This window comes from Microplitis mediator, chromosome 7 (genome assembly GCF_029852145.1).
Source record: "Microplitis mediator isolate UGA2020A chromosome 7, iyMicMedi2.1, whole genome shotgun sequence".
NCBI classification, from domain to species: Eukaryota; Metazoa; Arthropoda; class Insecta; order Hymenoptera; family Braconidae; genus Microplitis; species Microplitis mediator.
The window spans coordinates 4,164,745-4,180,590 of NC_079975.1; the positions used below are offsets into that span (position 1 = coordinate 4,164,745).

The 15,846-nt window shown below is 28.1% G+C and overlaps 1 protein-coding gene across 2 annotated transcripts in view; it reads right to left on the reverse strand.

Annotated features, from left to right (window-relative positions):
• The window catches only part of LOC130672087 (zwei Ig domain protein zig-8-like), a 109,531-nt gene extending 94,986 nt beyond the window's left edge, over nt 1–14,545 (reverse strand). Inside the window, exons 1-2 of one of the 2 annotated variants that reach the window (XM_057476356.1) lie at nt 14,402–14,545; nt 14,287–14,328 (exon numbers count right to left, since the gene is read on the reverse strand). The gene's annotated coding sequence lies outside the window, so the exon portion shown is untranslated. Of the gene's footprint in view, nt 1–14,286; nt 14,331–14,401 lie in introns of those variants that run through there. The other variant, XM_057476357.1, reaches the window with a different exon arrangement.
• Between the last annotated feature and the right edge of the window lie 1,301 nt (nt 14,546–15,846).

Consider the following 15,846-nt stretch of genomic DNA (forward strand, 5'->3'; position numbering starts at 1 on the left):
TACCCCTCCCTTACATTACATATTACATCGTGTATGTTGTAAAGTTTTAAATGGGATCAAGGGATAAAGAGTAAGGGAGTGAGGGCTAAGAGGTATGATGCAGTTCAAGTAGTTTAAGTTCGTGTGCGTATGTTTAATGTCTCGGTCAAAGGCATCACGTCTTATATATATGTGTGTGTGTATTATTAAATATAAATGGTTACATATGTATAGATGTGTAGGATACATAAAAGCCAACTGTGCACATACGTTGCTGAGATTTGTATCCACATGCGTATCATAATTTTTGCTCTTTTCGTACCCGCACGATACATTCACTCAAAAGCTTTCCTACCCGCTCTCTCTTTCCTTTTCTTACATTAGCTGTATTACGCTACTTTTTTTTTTTGGTCTTTTATTATTATTTTCACACTGTCAACGCTCCCCCAGACTTCAAAGGGACACCTGATTTTCGTATGTAATATGGGTAGAGAAAAAAAATTAGGGAGAAAATAATTTATGGAACTTTTGACAATGAAAGTTGATTGGAAATTTAATAATACAATGAAAGTTTCTAATAATTTTATGTTTGACGGTTGGAATTTAATTAGTATAGGTGTAATGAATGTCACTATTGAAGTGGTTAAATATAAATTGAGTACTTGTAAAGAACATGTAGTGCAAAGAGATAGTACAAAATATTATTGAATTTCGAGAATGTGATTTTTAGAATCAAAGCTAAGCGAAAATTAATTTGATGCTCGGACCATGAGTTTGTTAATTAATTATTTAATTTTTTTTTTTAATTAAAAAGTTGTGATTTTTTAGAATGAACAGAAAAAGCATCAATAATTTCTCTGTTTCCCTGTAAATCGAAGTGTTTCAATTTGAAACACTTAAGTATTTTATTGCCATTTAAATACATTGTAGTCACTTTCCAAAAGTTTGCAAGTGTTCAAAAAGTGACTACACTATTTAAATGGCAATAAAACACTTCGATTTACAGTGATTCGATACAAGATTTTTGTAATTTAAAAAATTTGAAATTTTGTTTCTTCTTTGAAATTTCGAGAGAATTTTTACCACCGCACATTCAATAATTTTATTAATTATTCGGGTTAAAGAAAAAAAAATGATCACTTTATTTTGAATAGATGAAAAAAAATTTTATCCTGAACCTCCCTGGTGGAAATTGTTCGGACTTTTCTCTGAAAAACTCTGAATAAGTCTTTAGAACTTTAGAACTGAGTTTTTCAGAGAAAATTCCGAAAAATTTCTATCAGGGTTTTCAAAAAAAATATATTTTTTAATTATTGTGAAAGATGTATGAAAAGTATCGTGATAAAATAAATATATGAAAAATTTTCACAAACTGAAAATTATTTATCATTTTGTTACTTATGTATAGAAAAATCTAATGTATGAGAACGACGGAATTTGTGGGAATGCAATATATTTTCTCGGAGTAAATTCACAAGAAGATATATAAAATATAAGTATATATATGTATACATATAAATATATATATATTTCTATAAGTATTATGAATACATATATAAATTTGTGTGAAGCATTGCGCGACGAATCTTCTCCTTCAACTACAAGGTAGAGTAGGCACCCCTTGTAGAAGATCACACGCTAGTATAGACATTGAAATAGTAAAATAAACTGTATCATACAACTGTATAAAAGAAGTACATATATAAAGTACGTTTAGTTGGTTGAAAGATGTATGTAAAGAAGAAATGAAAAGAGGAAGTGAAGGAAGCGAAAAGAATGATGTGAAACGCTTGTATATTGGACGAATCGTTTTGAGCTAAACCCCCATCTTTATGTACATTTACTTATACACACACATATATAAAAAAAAAATATATATAAATAACTTGGGTATGAGGACAGAAAAAGCACGAGAGCGAGATATTATGCTGATAAGATATTCATGACTATCGAAATTCACGATCAAAAATGTTTTTATTTTCTAGATGAATAGAAATCGAGTTAAAAAAATTATTATATGCATTTATATTCAAAAAACTACTTATAATGCAATCAAAAAAATATTTTTTAAAAGCAAATGCAAAGAAAAATAAATCCGATCTTGTTATGGACCAGTAGTCACAAATTATCTGATGTGAATCAAATTCAAACCGCGAAAATGAAAATCGTTTGAATATTTATCTTTAAAAAACCACTAATGTAATAAATTGATTCTTTATATAATTTGTAATTAACATTATTCATTAGTCTTAGTGAATACTGTTAATTTTTTTATGAGAAAATAAAAAGAAATTTTTTAGGCTTAAAAAAAACTATGACAAGGGATCGAACCCATGACCTACTGCAGATTTACTGCCCCAATATAAGTTAGAAATTACTTTCCATTATTTAGTAGCGATACCGTTCAAATAAGTTGAGTATATTTCGAAGATATAAAAAATAATTTTTTATAGCCAGTAAATACACAATTTAACATGCGCATATATTTAATATTATACCAATAATTTTGTGGCTTTTGACATCACGCACAGCGGTGAGATGTTCAATCTGGATGACGTGCAGCACTATGTACACTATACTATAAACTATATGCAATATAGTTGATATCATACAACATCAGTTCGGTTAAACGTGTGCCTAAAATTAAGCTGCTTTTGCTCACAAAATAATTGGGCAAGTATAATTGGTGAAATGTGTTGTTACTTCGCAGAGTTATAATTTACATATGCACATTATTTGTTGAAAATAATAATTATATAAATAATATATTCATATGTTACACTAACCTCGTATATATACCGACATATTTTTAACAAAAATTAATTATAACTATGCCCACCACAATTATTAATTATGAAAAACGAATTTAATATATCATAAAATAATATTTGTTACAAAAAATACCTCAATCAAAAGTAAAATAACTGCAAAGTATTAATTATATAAATAATTTGTATAATTACATATTGATTTCGTTATCAACATTCTTTAAAATCAAATTACTACTAAATATATATTCAATATTTAATTAAAAAATTCCGTAGATTATTTTCGTTTAATTGATATTAAATTTACTCGGAATGAATACTAATTAATTATATCTACATAATATTACAAGACATAATAATGCTAAATATGAGCTTTGATAAATTCCATTGATTTGTTTATTTAATTAATACAATGTCACAGAACATACAGCTGCCCGGGTCACAAAATTTAATTTGTTTTAAATCAAATAAAAATTTTAAATTATTCCTGTCTAATTTTACTTTTTATTTGGATTCAATTGACATGTAAAATTTAATCGAGTTTTGCCCGTACTATTCCTTATTTAGACTATTTTCAGACTTGTTTTCAATTTTTAGTCTGATTTCCCGTGTAAAAAAAATTTGTTCCAAAAAAATTCAAAAAAAGTTCCGCATGTGAAACTTCTAAAAATGAGACAGATTAGAACTTCAAATGGAACTTTTTTGGAACGTTAGTAATTTTGATGGAAAAAAAAAGTTTTTATGAGCAAATTTAGAGTTAAAAAAGAACGTTCTTGGAGCTTTGTTGAAATTTTTTTTGGACGTTTTTTTTTGGTATTTATAAAATTAAAAAGTAGTGATTTTTGAACTATTTTGGCATGTTTCTAGAACGTCATTAGTCTACAAAAGATGCAAAAAAAGTGATTTTGAAACGTTTTGGAATGCCTTTTTTAGTCCATAAAAAAGTCAAAAGTGGTGATTCTGGAACTTTTTTGGAATGTCCATATAAAATTCCAAAAAAGTTTCAAAAACGTTCTTTTTTACTCTAAATTTGCTCATAAAAACTTTTTTTTTATCATCAAAATTACTAACGTTCCAAAAAAGTTCCATTCGAAGTTCTAATCTGTCTCATGTTTAGAAATTCCACATGCGGAACTTTTTTGGAATCTTTTTGGAACGAATTTTTTTACACGGATTTGGTCGCCTCTAGATCTAAATCATACTTTTACTGCCTATTATTTCTATTAGTATGTTTTTGATCATCATTAGATCAAAAACAGCTTAAAATTTTCATAGAAATTTAACAACAAACTAATTAGACCAAATACAATCTAGGTAGACCAAAATCAGATAAAATTTTTCGACCCGGGTGATCATTAGTATCTTTAACGCAATTTTACTCGTTGCTTATAACGAGCGACTTGCAACTATTCCTATACGTAACGTACATATGTAGACCTCGCAGAAAACTAAGACGAAGACGAAGCCTAAATCTCGGATATTTTCAAGAATGTGTCCCCCTGCAACCCCTAACGATTGTTTATAACGAGCCTGGAGTGTAATTGAATAAATTAACTGTTGAAGATGAAGTAAATAATATTTATTATTTAATATAAAAAATATTTAATTAATTGAAGAACAGATTTAAAAATAAATGTTTAATTAGATAAAAAGCAGAGAAAATAAATTTAAAGGATTTAAAAGATAGATATTTCAAGATTTAGTAAGATTAATTGAGCCATTGTCGTGGGGTTTGAAATAATGTGAACAGACAAAGAGAGATAGTTTAGCACAATCTGGGAACTGGGGACTTGTTCGAGGGCTTCTCCAATTTACAGGTCGCCTTGTCACTAAAATGGTCCGCGAAAAGTCTTGCTTAGATGTATAGCAGTATATATGTATATACATTTAGCTTCTATTCTACTCTCTTCCGCTTATTCTCTCTATTTCTGTCTGCACATATACATATTAACGTGCTCTCTTTATAACATTAGTTCTACTCTGTCTTGTGGCTGAGCCATCATATATATTTACATATATGTATTTATATATTTGTAAATATAGCAGAAATTATTTTAGCAAATTATCGAAATGGAATCTCGTCTTGTCGGCGCCTTCTTTCATCATTTTATTGTCTTAATAATTAATAGTAAGAAGGGTGGGGGTCAAATAGGGGCGCTAAGACAACAAACAATTGTAGCATATAGATTTAAATCAGCCTAATTAGTTTCTTCTAATAGAACACTAATGATCAATTTTTTCTTTAAAAATAAAATTAATCAATTTTGTTTTTCAAAATTAATCAGACGGACCGACTAGCAAAATTTAAAATCTGATTTCCACAAATTCAAAATTTACAATTTTGATCTATACTTAGAAATTCATTTGAAAAAATCTACCGTGAATATTTAAATTCACTTTTTATTATCCCGCCAAAAACCTATCGAAGTATGAATTTTTAAAAATTCAAATCCGTTTACCAATAAATTACTCAATATCTAAGCCTTTAATGGAACCATTCCGCCAATTATTAATCAATTAAAATAATACTTTAAAGCCTTAAATAAAAGTTTAAATGCATTAAATAATAATTACTATAAAATAATAATGATAAAGTTTAAATTGATAGATGAAGCTTAACAAGTAATTGATACCTTGTAACAAAGTGAAGTTAATCAAAGTGTATACCAATTATTTTGGGTTTAACAGGATTTACTAAAGAACTAACAAACTCGTCAGATGAGATTCCCAGATCGTTACAAAGACCCGCAGTCTAGTGATAAGAGAGCCGGAGAACACGAGAGAGAGTGAAGAGTTAAAGCGGGGTCATAGTATGATGTTAACACTTGTATTGAATCCTTCTCACCAAAGGGATATCTATAGATCGACAGCGCATGCATGTTGTATATGATAGTAACGAGTAAAACTTGATCTTCGAATCTATATACATTATGAATGAAAACAGGGGTTGCGGATGCATCGACGTAAAGCACTTGATGCTTTGACGTAACTTAACGTTACTGTGTATTATAGAAGGAGGTATCAGAGTGCTGGTGGCGTTGAACGTTATAATAAATTTCTCAGCTCAAGAACACTGGGTCTTCAGAAGCACAGATAGATAGATCGGTATCCTTTATTCAGGATGCTCATCACCCAGGAGGCGAAATACATCCGGTGGATGTTGTTGCTGTTGGTAATGAAATACAGTAACACAATATCCGCAATATACAACGACGTCTCGCGTTACATCCGGTTGCCCGCTTTCAAACCAGACCTGGATTAATTTGACGAAGAACTTGAGCATAAACTACACCCCCTCCTCATGCCCACGTTGTGCGAAACCTCAGATATCAGTTTCCATGATGAGAAAACACGGTTTTAATGAAATTTCAAACTTTTTTTTTCGTAGCATTGAAAAAAAATTTAACAATCGTTTTTTTGTTATTGCTGGCAGTTTTACTTCTCAAGGGAGAGATTTTTTTTTTAATTTTAATAGGAAAATAATTCTGATGTAATTTCTCTAGCGATATTTTTTTATAAATATTTTCACTTTTTATTTAATGGTATGCAAGATAAGAAAATTATGAGATTTTTAATCAGCGAATTTTAATTATTAAATTCCAGTAAAATTGTCTAATAGAAATATAAACTGGAGAATAATTAAAATTATGTACAGAAGCTCTCATTTATATAAGTTAAAGTAAGTATTTTCAAAGTTAATACACGGTAATTAAATTATCCATGTCCAAAAAAACAACATCTTGGTCCAGATTAAATACCAAGATAGAAAAGAATGTGAAATTGCAGATAATTAAATTTTGTTATTTTTCAATGATAATAAACTTTTTTTTATGAATGTAACAATAAATTTTCCTACGGAATTATAAGACAAAAACTTTGAAAGGAGAATTTTCTGAACTTTGGTCATTTATATTAAAAATAACATGAATACCGAAAAAATTTCTGAAATTATCACGATGCATACTGTACTGTAAGTAGTAGAAGACTTTTTAAACCTTCAGTGAGATAAACATTAACTTTTAGAAATATTGTATTTTCTTCTTTCAAGAAATTATGCTATTGGAAATTTTCACTCTCATATATTTTGAGTGCAGAAATTTGAAGGCTTCATTCAAAATTATTGTTTTATGAAAGAAATCTGAATTAAGCTCAAAATGACTTAAGAAAATATTGATTTTACAAAAGTCAATTTTTTTAACAGTGTTCATATTTTTATGGTTCAATTTCTGATCGTCTCCGAGCAAAACATGCCTGATAGAGAACTATTCGCGCAAACTATTTCTGAATCGACAAATTCCTTTTGAAAACATTAGGGTAGAGGTACCCGTGTAAAAAAAATTTCGTTCACAATGAATTTAGATCTGAATTTCATGACGAAACTCAGATCGTGACACAAATATGACTTTCATCATGAATTAACTCCAAATTTTCGTCCAGTAAATCAGTACCAATTACAAAATTAATTTATTACGTCTTCGAATTGGACTTCGGATAACTTCGTTAGAAACTTGACTGAATTTTTACTGAATTAAACCTTTTGTCAAATTTATCGATTCAGAAATTACTAATAAACTTCTTCTATCAAGTACTGAATTTACGCAAATCGGTTTAGATCGTAAAATGAATTTAGTGAATGAACTTCGGATCACTTGGATTTAAATTTTACTGAGTCATAATTTTGACGTGATTAAAATTCATGATGAAAGTCATATTTGTGTCACGATCTGAGTTTTGAGATGAAATTTATATCTAAATTCATTATGAACAATAACTTTTTTACACGGGTACCGTTTTTGACCACTTTATTGCCAGATTTGGACACTTGAAAAATTTTAATAGTTTGTAAAAGACGCAATGACATAATTAATTTTTAAAATGTGTACTTCTTCATTAATTAAAATAAAGTATTAAATGTCCAAAAATGGAGCAGTGGCCACAAATGGTACACTGTAAAAAGAGCGGTGTTAAAACGGACTCGTTTGAACTCCGCCCGGTGTAAAAATGAAATTACACCGGTGTAGGAGGAGTAATACACCGGTTTTAAAAATACCGGTGATAAATCAGGGTAACCGGTGTAAAAGCGGGGTAACCGGTGTAAAAGCAGAGAAATACCGGTGTAAAAGCGGGGTAAATTGCGTCCGCTTGGAGTATTAACTTTAAAGATTATAAAACACAAAAAATGTCAGTTCTTTATGAAAATTAATAAAAAATATCATTTATCAACTAGCATGGTGATCGAGTAAATAAAAATATTCACAAAATAAAATATTTTAACACCGGTCTAGAATATTTACACCCGTGGCGGCGTTATTTTAACACCGCTTTCGGGGATAAATTTAACACCGATAATTTTAACACCTACACCGCTTGAACTTACCCCGGTGATTTTTTACAGTGTACTTCTACACAGTAAAAAATATTGTGTAAAATCAACACAGTTTGTGTGTTAAAAACGGTTGACACAAAATTTGTGTTGAAATTTCGACACAAACTTTGTGTAACCCCTTTTTAACACAAAGATTATGTTGAAATATCGCCACAAGAGGGCGCAAAGAATTCCACAGTAACACACAAAATGTGTTAATAAAGAGTGTATAACACATTTTTTATTTTACAAAAAGTGACACAAACTTTGTGTTAGTTTAACACAAACCGTTTTCGACACAAATACACAATATTTTTTACTGTGTACCCTATGTAAACAGTGTTTCTCATTTTTTAAGTATTAAAATTTTTCATTTAAAAAAATAGAGGTAATTTTGAATGCCGCTACACCAAAAAGAGACTAGACCAAGTAAAAGACTACATACCCGCTGAGCCTTATTTTTTCCTAATTTATAGACAAATTCTAATAACATCTGCTTCGTTTATGTTAAACTATACTTGAACACGCCTGAGTGACCGCGTGCGGTAATCCCCATCGGATTAATCATTTTAAAACTAACAGACCTAACGTGTGTTATTTAATATCTTATTTTTTACCGCAAGATTATTGTTTCTGGGAAAAATTATTTAACCTTTTTTTCATGGAACTATAACTGAAATTGAACTATAAAATAGATAATAATTAAATTATTATTATTTTTTTTTTTTTTTACCTATAGAGTGCCTGTAAGTGCAATAAACTCTTCTTTGAATAAAAAAAAATGAAAACTAAACAACTGAAAAAATTTGAAACGTCAAAGAAGTTGATTACTGAGTCGACAAACTAGAAAATAAAAGTAAAAAAACGACAAGTAGGTGGAGCACACGCTTTATGGTTCTCAAAAGATCCCTATAAGGTTGTCGTAATAATGACATAAGAGTATTTTCGTAGTTTACTTTTATAGTTATAGGCACACTGAGTTTTTATAGTAAATTTCTCCGTTGGTATATAACTTAACCGTAATAACTGTCAATCAAAGTCTTACCTCAATTTTTTAAAAAAATATATTTTTCTCAGTAAAATGAAATTATGTATAAAAAATGATGAAATTATGGTAAAATGAAATTATAATTTAAAATTATAAGATCAAATATGTTGAGTAATTTTATTTTAATTAATTACCGGTATTTATATTGTAATTTATTAGAATTTATAATTGTAATAATAATAATAGGGAGTCAAAAAATGAATAAATAAAAAAATAAGTATAAGATGACAAGACAGAAATAAAAAAAGGAGGAGTTACAAACACATAAATTATATTTTTATCATTTATTTTTCCTTTTAATTCTCTCTTGTATATCCGTTTGTTGAGAAAACACGTGACTTGGCCAGAGACAGCCCTCATGACGTTTTTTTTTATCTTTTTATCGAGAACTTTAATTATTTTGCATTCAGATTTAGCACATATGACACTGACCCTTTGTACATTTTTTTAATTATTAAATTCCTGGGATAACGGATGAAAATTTTTTTTTGTTTATTTTCAAAATAATAATTATAACCAGGACTATTTATTATTATTGTGTTTTTAGTTTACCATTAATTTAAATTTATTTAAATGTGTGTTTGAAAGTTTGAAATTATTTCATTAGCAATTCTAAATAGACTCGATTATTTAGTATGGTAATTTTTTTAATGCATCGATAAAACGTTGCTTGATTATAATATTATAAATTATAACTGATGAGATGTCTATTAAAAAATCTGTCGATAACAGGTAGTTGAAATATAATATTTAATAATAATAATAATGATAATTATTATTGACAAATTAGATAATTGTATGATTGTGACATTAAATTAACTGGGAAAAAGAGTAGAGTTAATCCCCTGAGAAAATATTAACATTTTACGGCATTCAAAATGACATCTGTGAAATTTTTTGAGAAAATAAAAATTCCTTTGAGAACGAGTTAATCAAGTGAAGTTTTTTAATGTAAAAAAATTATGAAATTTCAAGAATTTGAATTTTTTATTAGACATGACATCGAAAAAGTGACGAATACTTGAGGTATTTTAGAATGAAAATTAATAGCCGAGTTTCTCTTGGAATTTTTAAAAAATTTTTGTTATAAATTTTTTTGTTTCGGAGGAATTTATGCATAAATATTTTATGACACTGAATAGTTTTATTCTCTCTCGCGAATTAAAATATTTTTTGTTGCACTTCAAAAAAAAATTACTGTGAATAAAAGTCGATACGATACCCGATACTGAAATTAAAAATGAAATAAAATAGTGAATAATTTCATCTGAATTTTTGTAAAGAATGATACCGTAAATTTTTGAAAATTTGAATTAAATTCAAATCTATTGTATGTGATCAGAATTTCGAACTGTTTTACTCCAAATTGCATAACAAACTTTTTTGTAACTAATGTTCGTACGAATAATTTTTAACATATTTCCTAATTACTGTTTATCAAATAAAAGTAAACCTTGACCGGAAACCCGCATTTTCCTTTATATCAAATCGGCTGCTCAACTTCAAAACAAAGTAAGGGACAAATTTTTCAAAATTTATATTTTAGTATTTTAGTTCCAGTGGAGTTTTGAGAACATGATTAAATTCATATTTTAAAAATTTGATTTTTCACACGGAGAGAAGTTTATGGTAACCGTTCCTAGTACGTTTATGAAATATCATCCCATACCGTTACACGAAAAAAAATAAACTTTAAAAATTACTGTTTGAAATTATAACCCGGAACCCGGTTGTCAATATGGGGAATTTTTAACATTCAAATAGTAAATTTTATAACACGTGTCGTCTATTTTCTAAGTATCAGTTACGATTTTTAAAGTTCAAATAGTAATTTTTCTTACATTAGACAATAAATTTTCATACTTATCCTGTAATTATTCACGTTTTAATCATAAATGAAAAAATAACTATTTAGAATGATGGTATTTACAGATCACTTTATCATTATATTACTTGTCATTCTCAATTTATCTATTTCATTTTTTTCCGTGTATGGTAATAATTACTTGGAGTTATGAGATATAGGCCCATACTTTCCGGGAAAAGTTTCCATAAGCATGGGAACTATTCCCATTATTATGGTAACAGTTTCCATATCGCATGTGAAAGAATTATGGTAATGATTACTATAATATTATAATAATAATAACTATAATATATATGGATGCCGTTCCTATAATCAACATTTCAAAAGAACCGGTTACCATGCATTATGGGAACCATTCCTATAATATATTGTAATTTTTACCATGAATTTCTCTCCGTGCAGTTACTGTGTTTTGAAATTTGGCAGCCGAAATGTTTGAAATAAAGAATTTTTCAACTCAAAAAAAAATTAAGTCTTTGACTTTTTTATATAAAAAACAATTACTGAAACTATTTGATAATTTTAATTAAATTACTCCATCATTAACATATATTTGAATGACTATTTTATACTAAAAAAAAATCTAGATAATAAGAACAGAGACAAAATGTCAATGTGATGTATAAAAGCCTGTTACCAAAGACACAGATCATTGGATAATGATAGGATGTCCCATTCCATTCGTTTATAATCCCCTTTCAAACATAACTATCATCATCATCTTAACGCTAAATTACTTAGCGACACAACTAACGACATTCGCATATCGTATATATTTTGCGCATCTATTTATCCAAATAAATTAATAAACTTACTAATTTAATCAACTGTATTAATTGACCGGTTTTATATAAAAAAATTGTCAGAAAATGATTAATAAAAATTTGTTTTATCCTCAGCGAAGAAAAAATTAATTTATACTTTATTAAGGCTTTAGGCTAGATTAAATTACACATCGAGTGATTTATCGAAGCCTTGTGTATTATTAAGTCTTAGTATAACGACGTGAAATTCTTGTTTGGACTCGATGGACCGCGACGGTACAATTTATATTAAATATGTATATCTATATATTATAGTCCAGAGCTAAGCCTTGCATATAAGCAATTGGGAGATTTCTTAGTGATCCACTGAAGAATTTCAAAAATTCCTTGTCCTTGTACCCTTATATATATTTCTATATTCACCTTTAATAAACGTTCGAGCCACGGATATCGATTTTATAACATACGTGAATGCTCGTTGGGCTTCCGTACAGCGTAAAACTTTGTGTGAAACCGTAGAAAAAAAAAACATCACTGAGCATTTATAAAAAAATATTTTAATTAATTTTCATCGAAAAATTTTAATCAATTTTACCGATAAATACGACTGGGTATTTAATAAGTAAAGAGAAAGATTAGTTATGTCTTTTTTTTAGAGTAAATAGGAATGAGCAAAAAAGTAATAGATTGATATGGTAAAAAAAAATTAATAACTGTCATCAGTGACACCTGTTACTACATATATATTCCCGATAACAACTTGAATTTGGCATAGAGAAAATTTTTTCAACGAATCTTTGCGTTCTATCATATTTATCGATACATATATGTGTTTATTAATATACATATATGAATTTTTTACGGTATATCCTATGATAACATGGATGTATATGTCGCCACATGAGTCCTCTAACGCTCGCGCATCTGCAGTTGACAAGTTATTTAAATTCTACAAATTTTGTATTCGTTTAATTTTTCTTTCATCTTTTGTGAATGTATGTGTATATATATTTTAATATAAACTGTACTGCCGTGATAATTAATTGTATTAATTTATAAATAATATATTTAAATAAAATTTTTTTTTATTTTGAATATATTTGAAAATTAATATTAATTAAATTCACTATTAATTAAATGCATCAATGATTAGCGGCTTATAATTTATGAAATTAATAGAAAAAAAATATAACTGCAGTCTAATTAAAATTTAAAAGCTTTTTTGTATACATATGTATTATTTAAAATCGTTAATATATGATTCTATAAATCTTTTTTTTTATTGGTTGATAAATAAAAAATTTAAGAATTTGAAAATTGAAAAATAAATTATTTGCATTCAATTTAAAAACGGGCTCTTTGTATTGAACGCTATATGATATTGATTTGCATACAATAAATAAATTTTTCAATATTTGTTTACTATATACAATACAAAATATGTATTGAGAGAAAAAGTTAATAATAAACGAGAATAAAAGTTTTTATAAAAAGAACGAAATTTTAAAAGGGCTACAATATTTTTAAATTGTTACTTTTTTTTAAATTTGAGGAATAATTCGAAGTTCTTTCCAGTGTTTTTAAAGATCTATTGACTTTATTTAACTGAATATTTATGGCAACATTTGAGATCTCAAATTTACAAACTAAAATTTATTTCCCTAAATTTCCTCAACTACTTCATAGAATTTTATAAACACGATATATTTGTTATTCTTCAATAAAACTGACGGCAATTAGTCGCCAATTTTCTAAGAAAATTGGTCGCAGATGTTGGCATCCCAAAAGTTGACAGAAAGTTGCCTTCAATTTTTTCAGAAAGTTGGCAACAGGTTACAGCAGTAAATTGCTGCCAACTTTCTGGGAAATTTGGTGACAATTTGTTGTCAACAGTTACAAAAGCTGAAAGTTATCGTCAAATTGTCATCAACTTGATCGCAACTAATTGACACCAACTTTCTGCAGCAACTTGTCACCAAATTGGCCGCCAAAAACTGACATTTCCGTAAGTTGACGGCAACTTTCTGAGAAAGTTGGTGACAGAAGTTGGCATTCGATTAGTTGACAGCAAGTTGCCTTCAATTTTCTCAGAAAGTTCGCAACAGTTTATAGCAGTAGATTGCTGCCAACTTTCTGGGAAATTTGGTAACAAATTGTCGTCAACTTGATCGCAACCAATTGACACCAACTTTCTGACCAGAAAGTCTTGCTATTAGGATCAATGTTTCAAAGTTATGATAATATGCGATCTATTGATAAAGACAAGAGTTCTAATAAATTTTTACCCCTTGATAATAAGGTAAAAATCCAGAGATCATAAGAGAAAATCCCTACAGCGTTTACATCTAAAATGGCGGCCACAAAAATTTTCGAATCAAACAACAGCGGACTAAATTCATCTCACTAAATATTTCTAACTCAATAAATATTCCTTGCAATGAAAAATATGAGATACTTTTTCCAATAAATACTACGATAAACAAATAATTACTCACATTTAGCAGCATCACATCGAATATCTCTAGCCTCTTGTCAATCTGCAATGAAAATTAGTTTGAATTATTAGTCATACAAACTACACAACTTATTTATTAAAAAAATAATATTTACCTCAGCGAACACTAAGTTTTTTAAATCAAGTATTTAATTTTTTATCTGATCTCCATTATTTTTATTAACCTCACAGTCACTTTATTATTACACTCACGATTAAAAACTCACTTATTATTGACACTTTTTTTTTAATAATTAAATATCATTTATTTATGATGCTAAAAGTAGCCGACGTCTGAGAATTTTAGTGTTTTTAATTACCGACTTAATTGTCATTAAATTTTTTTTTAAATATACGCAATAAAATTTTGGAAATTCTTTACATGAATTTTTTAAAAATTTTCATATTTTTTTTCAAAGATTATTTTTTTAATAATTTATCGTATTGATAAAAATTCGAAAATTATTAGACGCCGGCTAATTTCAGCGTCATGCTCACGAGTGTGAATGTAGCAGACATCAGACAAATTTAAAACTATAAATAAATAAAGTAAATAATTAAAAAAATAATATTTATAAAAAATGCACTTATTAATTTCAAAATTTTTTAAATGTGCATTTTTTAAAAATTTTATTTTTTAAATTATTTAATTCATTTATTAAAAATTTTAAATTTGTTTGATGTCTGCTGCACTCACATTCATATCATGCAGATATGAGACAATTTATAATTCGAACACTCGAACTGAACACTTAACACTTTACACTAGCACTGAACACTTAACTACATCACAGATACTTTGCACAACTTAAATTAATAAAAGATAAATTTTATAATCACTGCACAATTTTACATGACGTCACTGCGATGCTGTTTCAATTCAAACGTAAAAAACAAAGAAGGATCTGGACTACTACTGCCGTTGTCGATGATACTGACTGCCGCTATCGAACCATCAGTTGATTCAATAATTGATTTTGCGATTCATTCCGCCCTCCCCTCCGCCTTACTCTAGCAAACTGAGCGTCGAATACAGCAACGCGCAGTAGCGCCATCTTGGCGCGAAATTTAAAAATTGAAATTTAATAATTTTATTAAAATTAATTTGTTTTAATAATTATATTAATTTTACAAAAAAATATGCTGTAAATTTTTTATTTTTCATCAATAATTTGTTAATTATTCTTATTACTTGCGCGGTAAATTTAAATATTAGAAAAATAAATTATTAGAAAAATTTAAAATCGCAATGGCGGTTGAATAGGATAGAAATATTTAAAATATTAAAAAAAAAACACTTGAGTGTTTGAACAAACCTTGGTGGGGAAATAATATGCAGAAGGGTGTCCTAATACATTTGGAGATTTAATTTAAATTGCTCCAAGTGTATTGCAGCTAAAAAACGTCACTTAACTGCTATTTCCCCACCAGACGATGCCAGATGATTTTGCTCAGGAAGTAGGAAGTTATTGGCATCAGCTATCAGCAACACTTTACACTAGCACTGAACACTTGGCACTTAACAACACCACCGACACTTTGCACAATTTAAATTTTACAA